The 23,139-nt window shown below is 44.7% G+C and overlaps 1 long non-coding RNA gene across 2 annotated transcripts in view; it reads right to left on the bottom strand.

The window, feature by feature from the left end:
• The window catches only part of LOC135909325 (uncharacterized), a 117,210-nt gene that overhangs the window by 9,463 nt on the left and 84,608 nt on the right, over positions 1-23,139 (bottom strand). For both annotated transcript variants that reach the window (XR_010566683.1, XR_010566684.1), the window contains exon 3: positions 9,100-9,201. This is a non-coding gene — a long non-coding RNA (uncharacterized lncRNA). The remainder of the gene's footprint in view (positions 1-9,099; positions 9,202-23,139) is intronic.

Below are 23,139 nucleotides of genomic sequence, written 5' to 3'. Positions count from 1 at the left end.
TGTCTCGTTTAAAGTTAGCCACAGCCGCACTTCATTCCACTAAGCAGGAAACATGCACGATACATACGCGACGAAGACAAGAACGCAACGATGGGGATGAGTAATGCCGCTTTAGCTTGTGAGTATTAGAGAGTGAGGAAGAAAGAAGGACCCTATAATGTGAGACGGAGATGTTAGCTTGGGGCTACTCCGGATGATTAGGGTAGTCAAAGGAATATTAGGTTTAATAAATCATGCAGTAATCATAAATAAAAAATAAGTGCAACAACACTTATTTGTGAAGCAGGACAGGCAGTAAACAGAAGGGGAAAAATTGTGAAGAAACCAGTGCTGATGATTACTCAATGCGAACGAATAGCCGAAAGCTTCAAGGAAGCTATTTGCTTTATTATAGCGAGGATACGCGTGAAGGCGTGCATTTGTTGCAGTGAAGATACTTAGTAGCGTTTGTTGTTTATTGAAGGCGAGGTTTGCTTCAGAGACTTCAGATTAATATGGGTTCGTATGAGCTGGATATCTAGCTGCAACTTTCTGATCACTTGCTTCAAAGTAAGGCAATCTGACGCTTTGTAGTGCTCGTAGGACAACAAAAGGGGCGGTAAAATAAAGCTTGTAATAAAAAGACGCGCTAAGTTAGCGTAGGGCTATGATCAGAGCAGCAATAATGGGCAATTAAAGCAATGTGGCCAGAGTTAAAGCCAGATGCGCTCGTTAAACTGTGCGCGCCTAAAGCCAGGACCGGAAGCATGGCTTCTCTCAACGAAAAAGTACGAGTCATTTCCGGAGATAGTGCCGTCTGAAAACGTGGGCCGATCCCGAAGGTATAGTGCCGTCTGAAGAACAAGCCACGTAACGCTACACTACACTAACATGCCCAGGAAGACCTTGCGCTTCTTCGATGTCGACCACTGCTGGCTCACCTTTGTTATAAATTTACGCGATGCATTAGAGATGTCCGTTTTATTGCGTAATTTCGTAGCGAATAGAACGTTATGGTCACAACTAGGTTGCTCGAGACACCGTAGCCTCTGCAGTGGCGCCTTTGTATGGTTGGCGAACGTCAGACCGTGTTGCGCCAGCCCGCACGGAAGTGCTTGAAAGAGAGAGAGAGAAAACAAGATGAAGCTTTTTGCTTTATGAAGGGAATACTCTCTAACAAATTGGATTCTTAGATTGAGTTGAGCGAAAACTAACTCGGTGCCTCCTATCTAAATGCGTGGCGACGGAGAAATCGTTTTTGGGCAACCACTGCGCCAAATCTGATCAGGTTTGTTGCATAAAAGAAATGAACGTAAGAATCTACTGACTCTTGGAAGCGAAACATTGATTTAGGCCGTACATTTTTTATAAATAAAGAAGAAGCTAGAAATCGAAAAAATTTCAAAAGATGGAACCATCACATTTACAACTCTGTGACTTAGCAATGAAAAATGATATCAAAATTATCTAAACTGCATCTTATAATACATCTAAGGTGGAAACAATTGATGAAGTATACACCACTACGAAACGCACCATAAATATATGAATGCAAATCTTTCTAAACACTCTTAAACTTTGTAACGAATTTACGGAAGCTGCAAATCGATCAAATTTTTCCGACTTGGTATATGCCTACCTACCTACCTACAGACCTACCGCAACGTGTCTGCAATGAGGCTAATAATGGCTCGCATTAAAATTATCAGTCATTAATTTCGAAGAACCATGAATATGCCCTGCCAACAATGTCATTTCGTCATCGCACCTGGCCTACGTATATGCCGGACAACGACCGGTGCATAGATAAATGCGGCACTTCCCGCTGGCTGATGTATTTTTTCCCCCTTGTAGATTAAACACTATGAACCCCAAGCAGATTGCTCGAACAATGTTGCTTCTGATTGATGCGCAGGGCCAATCTTCGTAATTTAACTGGGTGACGTCAAGCACAGTTACCTGGGGGGCAATGGGGTTTGTGTACAGACACTATCATGAGGCGATACTCTGGAGTTTGGCTCCAACGACGAAGTGGGACAGCTCTAGTAGGATAGTCGGTAGCTGTTGTGCACTAAAACTACATGTGATCTACTTGATGATGATGAGTACCCTGGTAGGCCACTGCTCCTTTATTGGCTGGGCCTTTACCGTCGAACGCTATGCCGCAGAGTACAGGCAACTTGCTTCCGACGGCGGTAACGCCAGCACCGCAGTATGCGGCGGCTGCGCGCTTGCAAAGCCAGCTTGTACAACTAAGAATTACAAAGTGGCGTGCGACACCAGTTTCCAGGCTTTGTGAAATGTTGTGTGCGACAGCTGTACCTCCACGGACAGCTACTACACAAACATGGACAGCCATGCCTTCACCTGATTTGCCCTCTCAAGTGAAGGATTTTCATTGGCAACATGAGCGGGGCATTCTACCTACAAGAAACAGGCTTGACTGCTGGTATATGGTAGCGAACGATAAATGCATATATTGCGCACAAACAGAGACCAACGCGCATGTAGTAAAGGACTGCGTTGTAGCACGCACCTTCTGGAAGCTAGTTGCAAGAATGCTCGGAATATCCATCGTACTGCCACCACAGCGCCGAGATCGGTTTGCGAGTCTCGTCTACTACAGCGCTAGCTACGTTTTGTGGTGCTTCCGCAACATCGTAGAACGATCTCGGCAGTCAAATAGAGCAATGTACCCCAGAATGCGGAAACTACGGGTGATAGTATGGGGTCATCTTGAAAAAGAGTTGTTCAAACTCGGTGAAGCCGAGTTTCTTCGCCGCTGGTCTACACGGTACATAACCGTCTCCCGAGCCAAAGTTTTTCTACAGCCAGAATAAGGCTCAATTCTGTTACCTGAGTTCAGACTGTATCTGTATGTGCCCCGGGTACCTTTCATAAAATCGAGGCTAACAATAATGCTTTTGCGTGGATGTGGTAATGAGTTTTGTTGTTGTTGTTGTTGTGTGGGGCAAAGCCAGTGTCAAAAAGACACCATTTATTATTTCATTTGTCAATCTGTTTTGTTTACATCAAGTATGATGTATTACATGTGATGTACCTTACATTGTACTTTTCGTTTATACCACAGTTGCAAGCGTGCCTACGGGTGAATAAATTTCCTTGTCGACCACTTCTCTATTTCGATCTCAACATTGAAGAGGAAGGTGTAGCTCGGGCCCAACTCCCACGCAGCCTATTCAAATACATGTAAAACACAAAAACGTTTTTCTGTGATAACCCCTGGACCGATTTTAATGAAATTTATTGTATTTGAGAGAGAAAGTTAAATTCTAGTGACTGTGTGAAGCGGAATTTCGATTTAGGGCTTGAATTTTGTTAAACTGGTTTTAAAAAATTCGAAAGCTTGAAAAAAATATAGAAGCATGAAGTTTACAAATTAATAGATTTGCATCAAGAGCATATATCGCGTTTCTGCAAACACTATACATTAGATCATTCAAAACGGACAAGCTTGATACGTCATTTTATAGTTAACATAATTTGTTAAGTTGTTTACAAGGGTTCTGCAAAAGCTGTATTTCCATATTACTATTGGATTGAGAAAACGTTTATTCCCGTGTTACTGAATTTTTTTTTAGATTCATGTGTAACATATCAATTTTGTCCGCTTTAGATGTACTACCAGATGCAACTCACAGAATTGTATTATCACTCTTCGTTGCTAAGTTAGAGAGTTGTAAACTTCATAGCTTCGTTTTTATTAGAATTTTCTACTTTTGCCAAGTTTTTATTAAAAAAAATTGAGGTAATAATTCGAAGATTAGAAACCAGCAATCACTAGATTTTCAGTTTTTCTTTTAAGTGCAGCGAACCTCATCAAATTTGGAGCAGTGGTTGCTTAGAAAAACGAATGCTCCTTCTACATGTATTTAGATAGGAGCACCCGATCTAAAGCTACCTCTCAATGCGAGATGCATTCTTTGAGAACTTCATCCACATTGTGTTGTGCTTATGTATGTCCGTACTTATCCTCTCTCACGTCGACTTGAGTCACTGGGAGTGTGCTCTGGTAGACAACCTGACGCGTTGAGTACCACGTGCATCTGGGCAAAAGGCACCAGGTATGCGAACGTTCTTGGCCGATCCCCCAGAAGAGTATATGCTTGGGCTGGTTGGTAACACATAGTTACAATAGATGCATAGCGCGGGAAGAACGATCGACAAAGACTAGACAGGGCAAGCGCTAACTTTTAACACAGCGTTTATTGCGGAAGAGGAGCATATATACGCAAATTATTCTGCTAAGGGAAAGAAGGACATAAAAGCTTAACGAAAACGCCACATGCCGTCAGGCCATGAATTCAAGCTGGCGTTTTTGTTAAGCTTATACGTTATCATTGCCCTTAGTAGAATCATTTGCGTATATATCCCCCTCTTCCGCCATAAACGCTGTGTTAAAATTTAGCGCTTGTCCTGTCTAGTCTTTGTCGATTGTTCTTCGCGCGCTATGCTTCCAGCGATCCCCCTAGAATGAGTATGTGCAACTGTGTACTATCCGGGCAGCTATCCAATGGCACATACGCGTTCTGGAGGATCGACCAAGAATGTTCACATGCCTAGTGTCCCATGACCAGTTGCACATATCCCATGTCTCGTGTTGTCTGTACAGGCACATATCCTGTGGCACATATGCCCGGTTGCACATAACCAGAGGCCCAAGTTGGCGTGAGAGAGGTCAGGTACGGACATACATTATACATACGCTAAAGTATGTGCAGTTCCCAAGAAATGCTAATCACATTATTTATCAAAATCTCTATTTTATGGTCCACGCCAAGCTAAAGCAGCGTTCCTTTAGTTCCCGAGAACATAATACAACTCCAGGCGTGCATCCCAATGGAACATAAACAAACCATTTAGGTTCTTTGCTGATGTTAGGAAACACTGGCATGCTTCTCTTGAACGTTGTTACGAAGGAATAATAACTGTGTAAACAGCATAACAGCTTCTCTTCACAGAACGCACCAACAGCATTCGTCGGACTGCAAGTTGTTGCTCCTGCTGGTCGCAGTATGTAATGCAACAAAGCGAAGCAATTGATGTTTGCAGCAGAGATAAAATGGGGCACTAGCACCAAGTTTCCGTGCTGCGCCTGTTTATCCTCTTCCACGTGTCCTCTTCCGAGTTCCCGATTTCGCATGCGGGCACCTGGTTCCCGCCTTCTTCTCTCTCTCTCTCTCTCTCTCTTTTTTTTTTTTTTACCGATCGTACGTTCCGCTTCCGCATTTCAAGCGCGCGCTCAGTGGCAGACCGTCGCAGCAGCATTGTTAGAGCATGGACCGGAAGCCTTCCATCTCTCCTGCAGCACCCCGTCTATAGTATGTTGTTCGGAAGCCAATCCTGCAGCCTTGTGGCAGTGTCCCTCGGACAACGCTCCTCCGGCCACGTTTCCGCGCTTTCATCGAGAATGGAAGACATTTTCAATATTTATTTTTAGCTCGCTCAGCAGGTAAATCTGGATGTGTAAGGAATCAGAGAATGGCATTGGTACCGCTGCATCTTTCTTACACTGTATACAGATGGCATAAAGAGATGGAAAGGAGTGGGAGGCCAGATCGTGCGCGGCGAAGCAGTCGTTGACATGCCGTGCGCGACAGCCTTTGAATATTCTATTAGGAGTCGATACTGTTTCTGCTCTGCAAAAGGACAGAAACTCGTTGCATAAGGGAAGAAGATTGGCTTTCAATGCCGAATTTGCTAGCCGGACCCATGGAAGCTTAAAATTGAACGAAACGCCAATGTAAATTTGTTTGTTATTTTTATATTTTTTATTTTACTGTGGACGGTGCTTCGAGCCAACAGGTAGCAGGGCGACATAAAGTAAACATATCGTCTTGGCTTGAAGGTAAGGTCCGGCGGTATTCAGATTGTAGTCGAGTATAACTTACAAGCCCAGTGTGCTTATACTTGTGTGCTTCCACTTTGTGCTTATACTTTGTTCTTATACTTTGTGCATATACACTGTGCGTACACAGTGCGCTTATACTGTTCTTATGATTAGAGAAGGATTGGTTTGTTGTTTAATGCACGTCGAAATTCACGTTTCGTATGCCTCCATGTATCTCGTTTACTCTTTTTTTTACTCTCATATTCTTTTTCAGTGTAGTGTGAGCACCTTTAAGTCGGAATAAAAATAAACCGTTTCTATAGAAATGACTATACCTATGTGTCAGCTTCATTTAAGTTTATTATTCTTTAATTATAATGAATGGGTAACGAGCAATATACAGACAATATCGTTACAACTGCGCGGCTTGCAAACTAGCCCAAGCGCACTTTTTCACTCAATGCCCGAGCTGCCTCACAGCCATCAAGCTTGTAAATGGCGACGACATTCCTATAAGTGAGCTCATGATTTTGGTGAGTTGAAACAAACCAAGTTACTCGTCACACCACCACTGACTATGGAGTCGCGAAATGCGAGTATATTGCAAGACGTGAGCGGGAACCGAGACATATTAGGTCAGGCTTTTCGAGATTCTGAATAGAAATTCAGTAGTAGCCCTACATTGTTACGAAACCGGTGTAATTGCTCACATATACGCGGAAGCAGGTACTCTCTTCGCACGAATACCTGAAACTGACAACCTCCCTCGCTACTCAAACATGAGGCTCCTTTTAAGTCGGATATACTACGTCACACACCCCGTCACTGGGGTGCGTTTGAACCTACTTTATGTTGCGAGCATGTAATCAACAATGCTTTAATGGCCTCCTCAAGAGACAATGAGGAAAAACCCCAGTGGGTGTGCCGTAGCTTCGGTGGCATCATTTGTTTACGCCAACTCCGTACAGTGCAAAACTGCGGCCGCGTGCTTTACTGAGCCGCAGGAGACAAAGGCAGTAAAGCGCCACCATTATGACCAGCAGCTCCCCGTCGCAACCCACTCTGCCATTGTCTCATAGTTCTAGGCAGCCCAACGTTCCTAGTTTCGTGCGTGACAGCTTAGGGCCTAACTCAGAGAGCTCTAATGACGGCTTTTGAAAGGGGCTACATCTCCTCGGCTTTGTGCCGTTCAACGAACAGCACGGCTGTTTACAGCACGGCCGGGCCTTACAAGGCGCGCTGTCCACGTTTTTCTTTTTTTCGGCTGGGAGTTAGCTTTTCTGAAGGGTGAGCTAACTGGCGCTACCCAATAGTAGTCCTAAAATTGTTTCTAGACAGAGGGAGGGATAACATTCATTTGGGCTAGATGGTGCATACATGAATTAGGAAGGAACAGCGCCGACTAAGAGGATCACGAGAGGGAGAACAACACAGGACAAGCGCCATTAGTTGGCGCTGTTCCTTCCTAATTCAAGAGAGAGGGATAGAGATGCAAAGAAGGAAAGGCAGAGAAATTAATCAGTCACGTGCCCGGTTGGCTGCTCTAAACTTGTGGAGGGAAGAAGTGCCGAGAATAGACAAGGAAAAGGAAAGATGAGGAGAATAATAAAGAGAGACTGATTGTGAACACACTCGCAGATACATGTTCGCTGACGTTTACAAACGTTCGCATAGTCCACTTGCTTCCAAGTGCAATGGGGCGTATGCGTGCAACAATGCTAAAACCAAGGTCCCAGGATCTCACCCATTCGTTTTCGGGTGCATTCGTTCTCAGATGCAAGGTGTAGGTTGACTACGTCGGTCATAAAAAAAAAAAACGTCAGCTACCCCGTAGTATGTCTAAACTGCTTCTTGCACGTAATGAAAAAAAAAAACACCTGGTCACAGTTCAATCACTGGTGCTCGAACCTGCAGATATTTTTTTGTCATTTCCAGTAATTTAACAATTAAAGAATACACGAACCACATCATATATTTCGCAATATTTATGGCAAGTTCGCCTAACACTGGAAAGACGGATACTACTTATATGGCAAGCGTTCTAGGTCACTGTGTTTAATGTTATGTAGAGCTCGTATCTATACTAAACAAAGATAAGTCTGCTGCCAATGCGAAAACACTGATAGACAGCGATAAAGTGCACATATGAAACAGGGCATGACCACTTCATAATTATTGGCGATGTTCAAATTACACTTTTCGCTCCTTCTCCTTGCAGTTTCATTATTTCTGCGTTGAGCAATTTAATTCAACGCCTCACCCAAAATTTACGAGGATCATTCCAGTTTTCTCTGCCATAATGGTTACACGCCTGCAGAGCGCCCACGGCCGTCCGCGGGACAACTTCAAAAGTTATACTTGGGCACCGCAAGGTTCACCATTACCATCATGTCAACAATTAAAGTACTGTGGAAGGCAAAGTGTTCTTAAGTTTTTCAATTATCTACGCATTGTGAACCGAACCCGATCATGTATACTCAAGGTCCGACTTTTTGTTTCCCCTACGCAATCGAACTATGGAACCGCCTGCCTGCTTGTGTTGTTGAATGTACTAATGTTAATGACCTTATGTACCGCTCCCCTGCTTGGGCAAATACTGCTGCTTGCAGTATTTGTAAGTAACTTTAAAAAAAATGTTAGCTACGCAGGCCTCCGATGCTGCTGTCCGCTCTTCGGTTCCTGGTGCAACGAGACAGAATACACCTAACAATATCTGTGGCCGTGACCAAGACAACGCGCCACAAGGGGAACACCTTCTTGGGGAGCTGTAAACGCTTTCCGCATCCTCACAACGCCCGTTTTAAGAAAACTCTAGCCTACAAGAAAGCTGCACGCGTTGCAATTCTAGGTGACAAAGGTTTGCAGGATATTTGATAACAAAGCGCCATGACATTGCTGGAGACGCTCAGGCGTAGCCATTTACGGCCTTAATTGCAAGGCTAGGCCTGCCTTTAGCTACAATTCCCCACCACACATCGCCGGAGGATCCCTGTATAAGACGACGACTGAGCTTTTCAAAGCACGCTGTGAAGCGCATGCATTTCCAAATGCGCCACGAAACGAACCCAGCCCCCTGGGCGCCGTGCGATAAGCAGACCGGCCGACTGCGAGACGCTTATCTCTCTCGCGGCAGGTATAGCGTCCCTTCCGATTACCGAGACGGAACGGACCAAGCCGTGGCTAGCATTGGACCGCACGGCAAACATACACAGGGAGCGCCTTGCTGCAAAACTTGAGGCAAACATAATAACTGCACGCCAATGCCTTACCTTCCGGGCACTGGTGCGTAGAGTGTTCCACATCGCGCCATCCAAGATTTGGTGGCGTTAAACGAATGGAAGTGGCTCTTCGTATAGAAGCACTGCCAGCATCTGCATGATCGTGAGAATGTTCAAGCGCTTTTTCGGAGTTTGCAAATTGACCTTACTTCCCCTGAAATCAAAGCTTTAGTTTCCTTGCACATAGCTCGCGTACTGCTACGACTGCCTCGTAGGTAACCATTAGTTCGCAATCAACTAGAAATACATTACCTTAATCGAACACTTCCCAAAGGGTCAGGCATCGATTGCACCGCACTATATGTATTTCTGACAATTTTGCACCCTCCCCGCCGCTCCCGGTATAATATATGACATATATAAACTATACAATAAGTAGCATCCGCGTCAGGTGATAATCGGCTGTTCTGTACTCAAAATGCCAATGGGCGCAGTACATCGCTACAGGGAAACAACAGCCCAACTTATACATCACCTGGCTTTCCTAAGTCAGCCTGAGTACAAGAAAAGAAATCGTGAGCTTTAAATAATGTTCTGTAACTGCATAGTGCGTAAGGAAGTACGCAATGATAGAGAGTTTCGAGATCATTTTTTATTACTTGGGGTTCATTAGCGTGCGCCTAAACCTAAACTAAGCACATGAGTAGCTTTGGGTACCACCCATATAGGAATGTGGCTGACGTGGCTAAGAATCGAACCTGTCAACTCGTGGTCAGCAGCGTAGCGCCATGCATAGCCACTGATTAACCGCGGCGGGTAATGGCAGTTCAGAAAGCCACTCAGACATCGATCTGAGGGCCCGTGGATCTCGCATGTAAACAATGCAGACATATTATTCTTTTGTAAATAATATAATCGCTTGCACCCTACTAAAGGGCGGCAACGCAAATCAACGCAATAAATAAAGCTGAATCAAAGCAATAAAATCAACGTAAATGCTCTAAAACGCTGCATTGACGTAGAAGTGAATTCTGTTTCTCCTTCCTTTTTTTCTTTTTTTTTCTTTCGTTCCTTTTTTTTAACTTATGAGAGCTGCATGAGGAACATCCTTCAACAGCGTTGACACCGCTCACTGGACAAGAGCGTGTAGACTACGGCGCCTTATCTACACCTCCACCACGTCGCTTGTACGTCGTCGTTGTTCGGTTGTTCATTCTTTTTAATGTGATCAATTTATTTATACAAATTATATTTTAATAGTTTTTCATAGTCGTTATTGATGGCGATAAAGAATACACATTTAAGTTTCGTGCAGTTCAATTACGTCTCTGCAATCATCTTGCTGCCGGATATATCGGCAAAATGAGTGCGCATATATCAGGCTAGGTTATCGACAAAACAGCTAGCGGCCCTTTTCATTCTGTTCTTACCAAAGATACGTTGCAGTGTTGGCTGAACCTCCGACTGCTCGAATAACGGCACACTGAGCAGCTTCACCCCCCCCCCCCCCCCTACTATAAGTGCGAACGATTAATAACGTTTTGGCCCTACCGAATCACAAATATTCAAAACAAGTAAGTTGAAACACTTTGCTTCAAGGAAAATAAGGCTCATTTATAAGAGCCACGAAGGAAAGTTTTGTCATAGGGCCTACATGGCCACTGGCCGCGTAAGAACAACAGGTATATATACTGAACTCCGGCGATTGTTTTTTTTTTCGTTATGTATTTGGAATCTTCAGCTATGTTTACTGGCACACTATACACGTCTTGACACCCGATTTCCGTTTTTCAGTAGTAAAGTAGCACTGTGTTTGTTCTCAAGTCTAAACATTGTAACATGCGGAAAACGTAAGGTCGCCGAGTTAGTGCGCAGAGTTTGCCAATAAGCGATACGCTTTGGACCCCCGAAGTATACACAACACAGCAGCATTTGCACGCAACATGGAGTGCGTATAAGACCCAGAACAGCCGCCTGGCGCGCATGGACGGGGCTGACCGAATTACGTGTTTGCGCATCGAATGGCGATCGATACGCAGTAAACTTAGTCCGTTAGGAAAGCTTCGAGCCTCCCTCGAAGGCCAAGTCTGGTGCAGTGCAAGAAGTATCAATAACGTTAACAACACACAAACACAACTACGACAAAAGAAAAAGAAGCAACGTGAATGAGAATACAACCCGAAACTACAACTACTGCATCAATAAAAGCGGCTCGACTGTGAAAACCGGGCTCTGCGTAGAGGCCAGAGGACAGGAGGGCTACGCGGTGTACAGCGTTGCGCAGAGCGTCCAGCTGGCGGCTGTGCGCTGGCAGCCACGGTTCATATCAGAGTCGCCAAAGTTTTCGAATGCGGAAGGCCAAGCAGCACAGCTGGTGCACCGTGGGGTGGAAGACGTGGCGCTGTGGGAGTTGCCGTCGATGCAGAAAACCAACTGCGCACCACGAAGTGGTTCGGCTGTAAAGGAGGAAACGGCGCGAACTCATTCGTGTGGCAAACGACGTCATTTGAGGCCCAGAGACCTACCTATAAAAAAAAAGGGGGGGGGGGGAAGGAAATGAAGAGGCTCACGGAAACGAAGTAGCTGCTTGGCGTGTCCTCAAATTGTGGAACGACGTCGTAGCGAGAAACGGAGTCCTTCGCGCTGCAAAACAAAGTGGCAAACCAAGAACGACTCTTTCCGATGCGTGCGTTTACGACGAGCGCGCAATAGCGTCAGCGCAGCAATCAGCTGTGTGCGTACAGTTGTTCTGAACCCCTCTGCGAAACACAAAATGTCACACTCAGGTAGAAGCTACAGCTGTCGTCAGTCAACCAGAAACCTTACCACGGGGATACACGTCTTCCGGCGCCGCACGCTCCTAAGCGTAACTGCGTCGGCGAGCATAACGGCTGTTACAACCAGGGTTAAATGTCTAAGACAAAAGAAAGCCTGACTGCAGTTTTAACGAGACATGTGGAAAGATATTTTCGGCAAAACGAAGAGGAAGATAAAGAGGTAGAACAAGAAAGTTCGTGCTGTTTGTGCAAGACACATATACCTTCGGTTAGTGTCACCCTCACAGGACCAACCTCAAAGCGAGACATGAGTGCACTTTCTGAGTGAATCGCGTCGAACCTATGAATATTCGATGAAAAATATAAGATACTGCGGTATAGAAGTTACATAAACACAGCATAACGTGAATTATTTTTCGAGGCCGATAATTGTTCATTCAGTGGCCTACGAGAATGACCGCTGCTCTGTTTCATCTACTTCTTTCCATCACACGGGTTCCTTTTGTTCCTGTTCTTTATCTTTTTACCTCGTACGCGTTCACTATTAGAGGAATAGCGCAAGATTGGGACACAAGAACTAAAAATTGTAACAAATCCACCAAATTCATCTGCAAGTGAACTTCCAACCGAACCAAGTAGAATCACGCATTTTCAGTAATTAGTATGCATCAAAACTGCGAAAGAGTGATGCCACTGCGAATTTTCCCGATCGTCCTTCTTTTCGTGAAAACATCAATCGACGTTTTTTAATGAAGCGTTGACGCGAAATACAAGTTGCACACAAACAACATTTACGGAGTGGCATCCTTGTAATCTTCGCTTTCCGTTTTTTTTTTCTTCTTTAAGATAGATTGTGATGCCCCCTGTTCAGACCAACCAGTAGCAGGCTGCGCGTGATGTGTCATTATCACAGGAGGAGGAGGAGGAGGAGGAGGAGAAGGAGGAGGAGAAATAGGCGGAAAGACAGGGAGGTTAGCTAGCCAGTTCTCAGACCGGCTAGTTACCCTGTGCTGAGTAAAGGGGGTAAGAGGAATAAAAGATAATAGGAAAGAGATATTACAAAGAAAAGGGAGGGAGAAAAATAAAAGTGAAAAAGGAAAGGAGAATACGGCACTGCTTAAAGTCTGTCCCTGACACCAGTCCTCCGCAAGAAGCGCAACAACGCTTTCAAAGTCTCTTGCGCTGAGGACGGTCTCGGCCAGTGTGTCAGGACATTTTCCTCCGACAAAGGGCGTTTGTAGCATTTATACCGGAGTGAATAAGGAAGAAATTTGCGTAATATGGTTGCCAGACGGGCGGTAGCTAAATTTCCCAAATTAAATCACGCACACCACTCGTCCACCTGTGCGATCGATTTCTCTTCTATAGTCCAGCCGCACGTTCAACCGCACTGCGGCAGGTCCTATTGCAATACGTTTCAGCCTTTCCTGCTATTTGAATATTCACAGAATGTGTGCGGATGTGCGCATCAACGCCGCTCTTCATTCACTCGATTCGTTTTGTAAGCTGCTCAGCTTAAGAGTTTCCTTTTTTACGTTTCGTGAAAACAAGACATGTTCGTGCTCTGGCCTCATGTGTTCCATGCTTATGTCTGGTGTATGCATGTCTCTTGTGTGTAATAACCGTTACTCTAACATTAGAGATGCCTTAATGTATCCGTAATACATCGCTGATTCTTTTTGTTTGTAAGTTTCTATGTTTGTTGTTCCTATACGACAGCCTCTCCGCTGCCTTCCTGAGCTCTTAAGAAGGAACTCATAAACAAACCAGCATAAATAGGAAGCAATCAGACAGTGATATAAGGAAGGCAGGGATGTTAACCAAGTTGGCGTATAACATGTAAAAAAGTGGACAGCGAAGAAAACGTCCTTTTTTATTCTTTTGAGCATGCTTCAATTCAGCCATATAGATCTGCCTCGGTTTCATGAAATGAATTGCCATTAGAGACCCTCTTCGTCTACAAAATCGACCTGATCCACTCCTTAACTGCACATACATCACTGACTGTGTGCGCGAGTGCTTACGGAAGATGCTGCATGATCGAATAATTCGACGCTGCTATGCAAGCTGTTTATCTCATTGCTCATCTATACCATAAGATATCCGTGTCTCGAACTGCTCCAATGACCCCTACGCCTACACCCCCTCCCCCCTTCTCCCCCTTTCCCGTCTTGCGCACAGTAGCGCATGGTTGATAAAGGGGTGGGGGGGCGCTGTTTTCCGGCGTTGGATGAAATTGGTCAGAGGCGTAATTTATGAATGCGATGTTCAGTGTGCAGAACACATTAGGGAAGCACAAGCAGTTATATTGTTGTACTTCTTCCGACTATTATTTCTCTGAGTAACTTCCAAACACAGTTAACCTTTACTGGACGTTTTGTCATGGTTATATTGATTTTGTTAGTACTTCAACTCTGTTGGATCATCAATTACAGAACGGACGTATAGATAAACAAAACAGCAACTCAAGCTGGAAATTGTTTGCCTTTAGCCTGCCAAACAAAGTGAATGTACACAGGTGCATATATAGAGTGATTACCGGCATAACAAAGTACCTATCGAATGTGCTTTAGAGCCTGGAAATTTCTCCACTGAAACTAATATTTCAGGAACCACCGCAGACCTATCTAAGAGAACTAAAAATGGCGGGCAGTAAAAGTAGTATAGCCTTTTTTTTTTGGGGGGGGGGGGTCATCTCAGTTTTGTTCTTCAAAGAACCCTTCAATTTTCTTAGCTTTCCTCCCATGACAGTGCTACACAGGAAAGAAGAACTTACGAGAAACCTGGCGAGGACATCTTGAATTTCTCACGCGACGCTGCTGTGATCTGTCACTGCTGTATTTCTCACGGCACTTTTGGAACAGGGCGAGATCATCTCGGCTTCGTGCGTGACATTGCGTCTCAACATGTCCGCTTTTCCTTTCAACTTCTTAGCTTTTTCGCAGGACACAGCTGCGTCCAAAAGAACGCTTTCCAAATACGCAGAGAGAGAAAAGGAATATATATATAGGCTCCTAGAACCTAAGGAATCGCTGCGTATCGCACATTTGGATCGGGTGTTTACCCTACGGGTATCAGTGTTGTCGCGGCGTCGCCAAACGTAAAAGCAACACCCGAGAGAAGCATCTTAAGCGTTGTTTACATGTACGCCATTCGTAAAGCCGCCTGCACTCTTCCTTGACGCATAAGTCCTGTGTTTTCGGAAAAGCGGATTTCAAATTGAGTCCTTGTCGACTCCCGAAAGTACCACACTCATCTAGCTTCGCCCGAACCGTTGGGCCTTTGCGCGACGCCGCGGAGTATGAAAGGGAAAAGTGTTTTCTTTTTCGCGCATTTGGATTCATTTCGAGCTCTTTTGGCAGAACATGGCAGAATGCTTGGTTCGAAGAGGCGAACGTGTTGTTCGGGATCGCTTTGATTGCACGCAACTCGCCCGCAGTACTTCTTTTACATATGTGTTATTTTTTGCTGCGTCGCGGCAGTCTCGCGTACGGTTTATTTGGGGTTAAGTAAGCGCGGCTTTCCCTGATAAATCGCCGGCAGGGGAATGAAGTTTCGATCGAGTGCGCAGCTCATTCTTTTGATTCGTTTTCTCTCTTTTCGACGTGCTGCAAAAGCAAGACTTCATATAGGCAAATGGTGCATGGCACCGCTTTCCTTCCTTTCTTTTTTTCGTGGCTCATTGACGTTGGCCTGAAAGTCAGCCTTTTGCTGCGCCATATTTATGGCCTGTTTCGTAGTTGATTATGTACATCAGTGAACGTGAATTTGCGCTGAGCTTCGTGAAAAACAGGGCAAGCTTAAGGACGACCCACTATGGCTCTAAGCAGAGTGGAACCTGATAACGACTTCTATCAAAATGACACCCTAGCATAAGAAGCGGAGAAGTAAATCATAAATACACATATTTCGTGCAAAACTCGTGACCCTATTTCATTCTAAATAGTGCTGACTCATTACCCAAGCAAGAAATAGGACTCAGAGAGCGAGCACGTCCGAACAGAACGAAGAAAAGACATGTCGAATGCGGCGTTATGAACATGGTGCGAGTTAAGGCTATAAACGACGAGACACAGATACAAGTATAACAATGTAGACTAAGCTAAGAACACGAAGAAGGCGAACAGAGCGCTGTTATCGTCTCTTTCATGGTCCGGCCGGTTAGGCTCTACACTGTTATTTGCAAGCAACGGACCACACAGTGGAGTTACTGTAATACACCGCCGTATGAAAGTTGTACAGGGCTAATTACCACTTACACTGAAGAACTGGAATTGTATGACAGATATATAACGAAATGAACATGGGGGTTCATCGAACTATGAATGATTACCACCCCACCAAATCGTATGTCCGCTTTGATCATGACGCCAGTCATGCTCACAAATGGCACTAAATGACCAGTGACAATGAATTTAGAAGTGGCGCGCTTAAGTTTTGGAGGAGCACTCTATAACTCCCCGTCTATGACGTCATAGACCCACGTGATAGCCTATAGACGCCAGCGATTGGATGATTGTGCACGCATGCACGCATCCACACTTACACTCTCCTCCAATCTTCTAGTAAACGAAGAAACGACGTTTGTTAACAGGCCCCGTTCGTCCTGGCAGTTATTTTTTAACGCTACTGCGCGATTTTGCCAGTCACCAACATTAAGGGTTACCGTAAGTGTTCCATAAAAAGAAAGAAATAGTGAGAAAGCAATAGGCGGGTCAATGCTATCGGCGCCGCCTTAGCTGAGAAGAAGCGTTATATTGAGAAGGGCTAGGAAAAGTAAACATGGCGCTATTTATATATAGACTATTATTAGGGACTCTTAGAAAACATTTATGCGAGAATGTATTATCCTGCTGTTCTCTTAGCCTTTAATAAAAGACAAGCACTACCATATCATTCATCCTATCAACAATTCCTTAGCCAAAGAAAGTTGGTAAGGTTGCCTTCGTTTTACTTTTATCCTAAGGCGCGTAAGTGTACAATGATCCGTCCGCAATATTTTGCTCTACACGCGTGCGGTAGCATTGAGTTACTATATTCGAACACATCTTCGCGCATTGTGTAATCTCTCAAAAGTGGGTATGGCTGTTGTGATTACCGGCTTAATAGCCTGCGCAGTCGTAAGGTTTCTAAGAAGAAATCTCAAATCTCCTCACCAGCTTCTCAAGGATGTTTGCTTTATTTTCTGTCAGTTCTTGTGATAAGCCTTATTTTATTCACTTAATATGCACGCTTCGACAATCATCGGCGCCCACTGCGCTAAGCTAGCATCTCCTGCACAAAGCCTTCGACTAGCTATGTTAAGTTTGTCAGCGACTGGTCTGTCAACTTATTCCAGAAGAGTTTTCTACTTTCTTACTCCCGTTATAGGAACAAGTAAGATCTTCAAACTCTTCGAAATGTAAGTCTTGCGAAAGTTTTGCCATATACTCAGATGCTGCGGGGCAGAACCTCGCAAGCAAGTCGTGCATGCACCTGCGTCCTTAAAAACATGTCGGAGTCACATGATCTGGTTGACAATAACCTTCACAACGCACCACTTTTTGGGGATAACAACATCTGCTATACTGTCGTACTAAAGAACAGTGTCTCTTGCAAAAAAAAAACGAATAAGACATTTTGGTCCTTTCAAAAAGAGTGAAACATCACGAGCGTTTTGGTAAAATATTGTATAAGGAAAACCGCAATACTCAGCAGTTGAAAGTAAGCGAAGGAGTTTATAGTTGGGTGCGTTGAACAGAACAAATATTTATAATTGCAACAGCCATACATCAAATGTGTACGCTTCGGTCTTCCTGCCTTCTACATAACGCTCCCTTTACACACGGCGCCACTTCTGTAAAAACACGATGCACGGCCCCTATTGCGCAAGCAGCTAATAAGATTTTGTCCTTCACCTGCTTTACAGCCCATGTCATCCTACAGGGCGCATCTTTGATACATTTGTGCTCCTTAGTCAGCGGAATAGCTGTTTTTCCCAGCATTTGCTTCCAGAGCAACTGTGAAGAGGCTATCGAGCGATTCCTCTGCCACTGCACCCATTTCGATTCTATCTTTTCTCCCCTTCCACCACCTTTCACTCCCTAAACCCCTTTGTCCGGCACCAGGTAGCCAATCGGTATTGACACTGCCTAAGCTCCCTGTCTTACCGTCTATTTTTTTCCCCTCTTCCTCGTTTCAAACTTCAATCTGTTCGGAGTACATTCAGCTGACCGAACGGTCAACCCTTTGCACAGGCAAAGTTTGTGGGGGCATAGCCAGACCAAACATCAACCAAGAAGGCTGTGTATGGTTTTCGCTTTCTTGAGATGAGCCATGTTGAGAAGACGCTTATAGACAGCCTGTGTTTGTAGCAGTGTGCGTGAACTTATTGGCTCTTATTGCCTTTCATGTTTCCTTTTTCCTTTCAGTTCCTGAATACCTATTCCCCGGGCACGATGTGTTAGTCTGGCAAACCTCTCTGCCATTTCTCGCTTTCGCTCTCTCCCGGTCCAGGAAATAGTTCACCTGCAGAGTACAGCGTTGACATCAAAGCGCAGAACAAATCTGAGAGTTTAGAACTTACTTAAATGAAATTCACGGGAACGGAAACCTGAAAAAGTGTGGCAAGTGGAAGCGCCAATATATCATGTAGTTTACGCCGCGTTCTAGATCACCCATATCGACGTGGTGTGCCTAATTACCGGTGAGTCGCCGTTGAACGCTCGCGCCGCTCCGATGGCACTGAGGCGACGGCGGCAGCTCCCTCCTCGCTTCGCTGCAGGTTCCTGAACAGCACCCTCGAGCGGCAGCGCGGAACGCCGCTTTCTGCAAAGCCCGGGACCGGCGTAACGACACGCGTGGTAGAAGCATCGGATCGCAACCTTCCAAGCATAGTTGGTATAAGAGAGAGTATGGAAGTTAGCAACTGCTCGGTGCGACAGCTTTGAGCCCTGTAACGTTCTCCCTTCCCTCGCTCTCACTTTCCTTTACCGGCGTGCTTTACACCGCCACGCTATGACCACCCGGAGGCTATCCAGACATTCGTGCGTAATTACCGACACGCATTCCACGCAAACGAGCCAGACTTCCCCACCGTCTCCGTAGTCAGGCAACCGGAAAACGAAATGGTTGCCGTATATCCCTCCGAGCGATGCGACCCGGCGCAGGCCGAGTTTTATGATTTTGAGACGCAGCCTGGAGGATTATGCACCGCGGTGAGCCCCGCATCCTTCCCCCTTTTATGCCCTCCTCTCGTACCCCTCCCCCTCTGTTCTTCGTGCAGAGAGACAACATGAGTTGTGGCGAGTTGCTGCAGTTTACTTTCTTTTCCTGCAGCTCTAGTTCGAGTTGCGCTTGACGGTTCTGCTTATCGCCTAATGTTTCCCGCGCCGTTAAATGTCCTGTTTTATGTAAGGCAATACAGAAGCCATAATTTTATTGCCACATACACAATGAAATGCTATAAAAACTGAATAACGAGAATCGTTATTGAAGAAGTGACTGATTACGCATTGTTAAGCGGGAAAATGAAATATTACTTTCATACAAAACGCTGCAGCTATGATAATGCAAGCAAGAAAAAATTGCTCGGTGAATAGTTCGCAGTTTCATTCCATATTCAATGTAATGAAAAGCAGGCGTGCAAACGCGGACTTAAGTACAGCAAAAATGACAACACGAACGCAGTTCTACTTGCGTCTTCTTCAGTTTCTTTGTTGTTCTACGTGTGTACTTGTTTGCACGCCTATCTTTGAGACACGAATCCTTACCAACTAACTAAACTTTCCGCCTTCCTAAACCTGACTCAACGTAGTTCTCCTTTGTTTCATCGATTAGGCTGTATACATGTGTAGTCACTATATGATAAAACGTTTAACATTTTCCTATTCGGGATCATCTGGAATGTGAAACTAACGTCCTTCTGCATGTTCTCCTTCATCAGTAGGTACTTCATCTCTTGTGTTTAGATTTGCATAACCGAAGCCTCGATAAATAGTTTGATTCGGATTCTAAATGCACATGAGTGGAATTTCATCGCTGAATGAAAACGTACATATTATTTTATGAAGTAGATGGCGCTACAAAAAGGAGACGTTTGCGGTTCAGTTTTGTTATATTAGATTCATATTATCTACCGCGAAATGAAGATGAATCTCAGCGAAGTCAACAAGCTCTCAAGCTTCCTGTCGCAATTTTGTTACCTCTTTACCTTTGTTACCTCTTTACCTGTTACCTCTGACTATTTGGCATAAATGATTCGCAAGGACTTTGAAATTTTGGACTTTGAGCACGCACAACTTCCATACCTGCCGTCGTATGGAGCATGCATCATAGTAAGCAGGATGCGGCTGTTTACAGAAATGATGTTAAAGAAAATGTTTGCTCGTTTGTATTGGCAGTCATCTTTCTACCTGTTTTGCTCAACAATTATCTCGTCTTGCAATTATTGCAGCACTATCACTTCTTTTTTTTTCAGTGCCTTTCAGGAACTCGATTGTCCTCTACGGTAGATGTACTCTTGCTGGTACTTTTTCCCCGTAATGCCGACCCGTAGACACCTAGTAATTTTCGCGCAGGCACTTTATTCGCGTAATTTCATAGATCTATCGTGAGGCGACGTTGAGCTATTAGAAGGACTTGTTCTTGACATAATTGGAAGTGGTCACCCGAGCTATAGTTAATGCTCTACTTGTGCGTGTGTCTCAGTTCAAGTTTTCCTTTGACCGCACGTACGTGTTTCAGTAGACGTATAAACTACACTCAGGTTCTCAGGCAAGACACGGAATAATGCATGTGGGATACGTGCTCAACCGTCCGCTTTCGTAGCGCGCTCGTATCTTCCGTTGTTAAGAGTCCTCTTCCACCTTAAATCCATTCTAGGCACCGTACAGCAGATGCGTCGAGGCGTTTACTGTCGCATTGGGGAGCTCATGATTGTATTACGCTTAGTGTTACACTGATGAACATAAGGAACGAGACGCGGACGCACGTGGCGCAAACTACCTACTTGTTTAATACTGTTAAAGAAGATTCTTATATGTCTTGTTCCTTATGTTCGTCAGTGTAACACTAAGCGCAATACAATCATGAATGTCCACCGACCAGCCCCGTTTATTGCTTTACTAAAAGCATGGGGGAGCCCTTCTCCGAAGACCCTTCGAAGAGAAAGTTCCCCAAGAAGAGTTGTTCTGAGGAACAGGCTCCCTGAGCTCGGATAGCGATGACCTAATGAATGTCTCGGGTTCGGGTTTGCACGTGCTGCTACTGATATTGCAGAGGGAGTAACTGGCTGCAAAGAAGGAGAGAAGTGACACGTCTTTGCACAGGTAAGTCACCTACCTGACGACACTAGAGCAAGCGCAGAACGAGTGAAATAAAGGAAAGACAAAGAAAAAGAACGCCTTGATGGTTAGCCCGAAAAGTAATACGATTCGCTACCGTATATACGCTAGTGAATGACAAACTAAGTGAGTGAATCAAGCGTTGAGAGAGTAAGTGTTACTACAATTTAGGAAATGAGAAAGAACCTCAGTAGGGCAACGATAGAGTGAGTGAATGAGTGAGCCAGTGAGTGAGTGAGTGAGCCAGTGAGTGAGCCAGTGAGTGAGTGAGTGAGTGAGCCAGTGAGTGAGTGAGTGAGTGAGCCAGTGAGTGAGTGAGTGAGTGAGTGAGTGAGTGAGTGAGTGAGTGAGTGAGTGAGTCAGGGAGTGAGTGAGTGAGTGAGTGAGTGAGTGAGTGAGTGAGTGAGTGAGTGAGTGAGTGAGTGAGTGAGTGAGTGAGTGAGTGAGTGAGTGAGTGAGTGAGTGAGTGAGTGAGTGAGTGAGTGAGTGAGTGAGTGAGTGAGTGAGTGAGTGAGTGAGTGAGTGAGTGAGTGAGTGAGTGAGTGAGTGAGTGAGTGAGCCGGCCGTTCCGTAGAATACCCATAGGGCTCCTAGAATGCGCTGGGTTTTCTTTTTCTGGCTCCTTTTTTAAACATATTTCACGTGATAATGCCTAAGCTGCTGAAAAATGGCGTTGCCAAACTCTGAAAAAACTTTATACTATTAGCTGCTTGACAGGTAAGATGTAAATTGTTAAATATTGTATAATACCAGCCTATATGAGCCATGTAAATGTGCAATATCGCTGCTTCAACAATATAAAATTTCTTCAATTTTTCTGTTTAATACCACTAGAGCACGTGATTAAAAAGCTGTTGTATTTTTATGGTATTGACTGCTTGTGAGAGCTTTAGCGAAAGAGAACGTGACTGCGCGACCAACAAAAAATATTGGCACACCTGCAATAATTGCTCAAACAATAAAACGGCTGTCAACATGGCCACAGAAGGAATGCTGCTTCTCAATTAGCGACCAATGAAGAGTGATGATAATGGATCCGCTCATATGTGGTAATACGGAGCTCTCTGAATGGGCTCGAAGTAGTGAATTCGATAGAGTCCTCTTCTGTTGTTATTCAAGCCTGAAGAAGGGAAGGACTATTTGCAATCATTACTTCGACACTAAAGCATGTATCTAGTGGGGCTCTGAGGTGATGGATAGAAGCGAACATATTATGAGCCATACGGCAGACGGGAGTAGCTGCCCCGTATACCGCACCAACACCGTGACTTTAAATATTATTACCTGGTGTGACTGTTTACTAGAATTACTACATGTGAACAAGTGGGCAACATTGAAGAATTCTAAAACATTAATGAGAGGCTAGCAGTAGTCATAACCAAATTTAATAAGAGGTATACATTTACAGCAGGTATAGATGTAGTGCAAGCCTACGCTTCAACATCCAGTCACGATGATGATGAAGCAGATCAGTTTTATGAAGATGGTGAATTATCGATGAGAAAATTACAAACTCAATATACTGTAGTAATGGGCGAACTCAATGCAAAAGTGTGGGGGACAGCTGGCGGATGAACGGGAGATTGGCAGCTACGGGGTCGATTCTAGGAACGATAGAGGAGAGATGCTTTTAGAATTCGCGGAAGGGAATAAGCTACGTATAATGAATACCTTCTTCTGGAAGCGTAGCAACAGAAAGTACGCCTGGAAAATCCCTAATGGGAAAACAAGAAATGAAATGGATTTCATACTTTGTGCCGATCCCAGCATAGTGCAGGATGTAGAAGTATTAGCTAGGGTGAAGTGCAGTGATCATAGGTTGGTGTGTGCTAGGATTTACGTCAATTTGAAGAGAGAAAGAGTAAAATTGGTTAAGAAGAAACAGGCCAACCTAGACGCAGTAAGGGTAAAAGCAGACGAATTCAGGCTGGTACTTGCAAACAAATATGCAGCCTTGGAACAGCGCGATGAAAATGACATAGAGGTAATGA

This window comes from Dermacentor albipictus, chromosome 5 (assembly GCF_038994185.2).
Source record: "Dermacentor albipictus isolate Rhodes 1998 colony chromosome 5, USDA_Dalb.pri_finalv2, whole genome shotgun sequence".
Lineage (NCBI taxonomy): Eukaryota > Metazoa > Arthropoda > Arachnida > Ixodida > Ixodidae > Dermacentor > Dermacentor albipictus.
The sequence above is the reverse complement of the archived record's forward strand: the minus strand, read 5'-3'. Positions and strand labels throughout refer to the sequence as shown.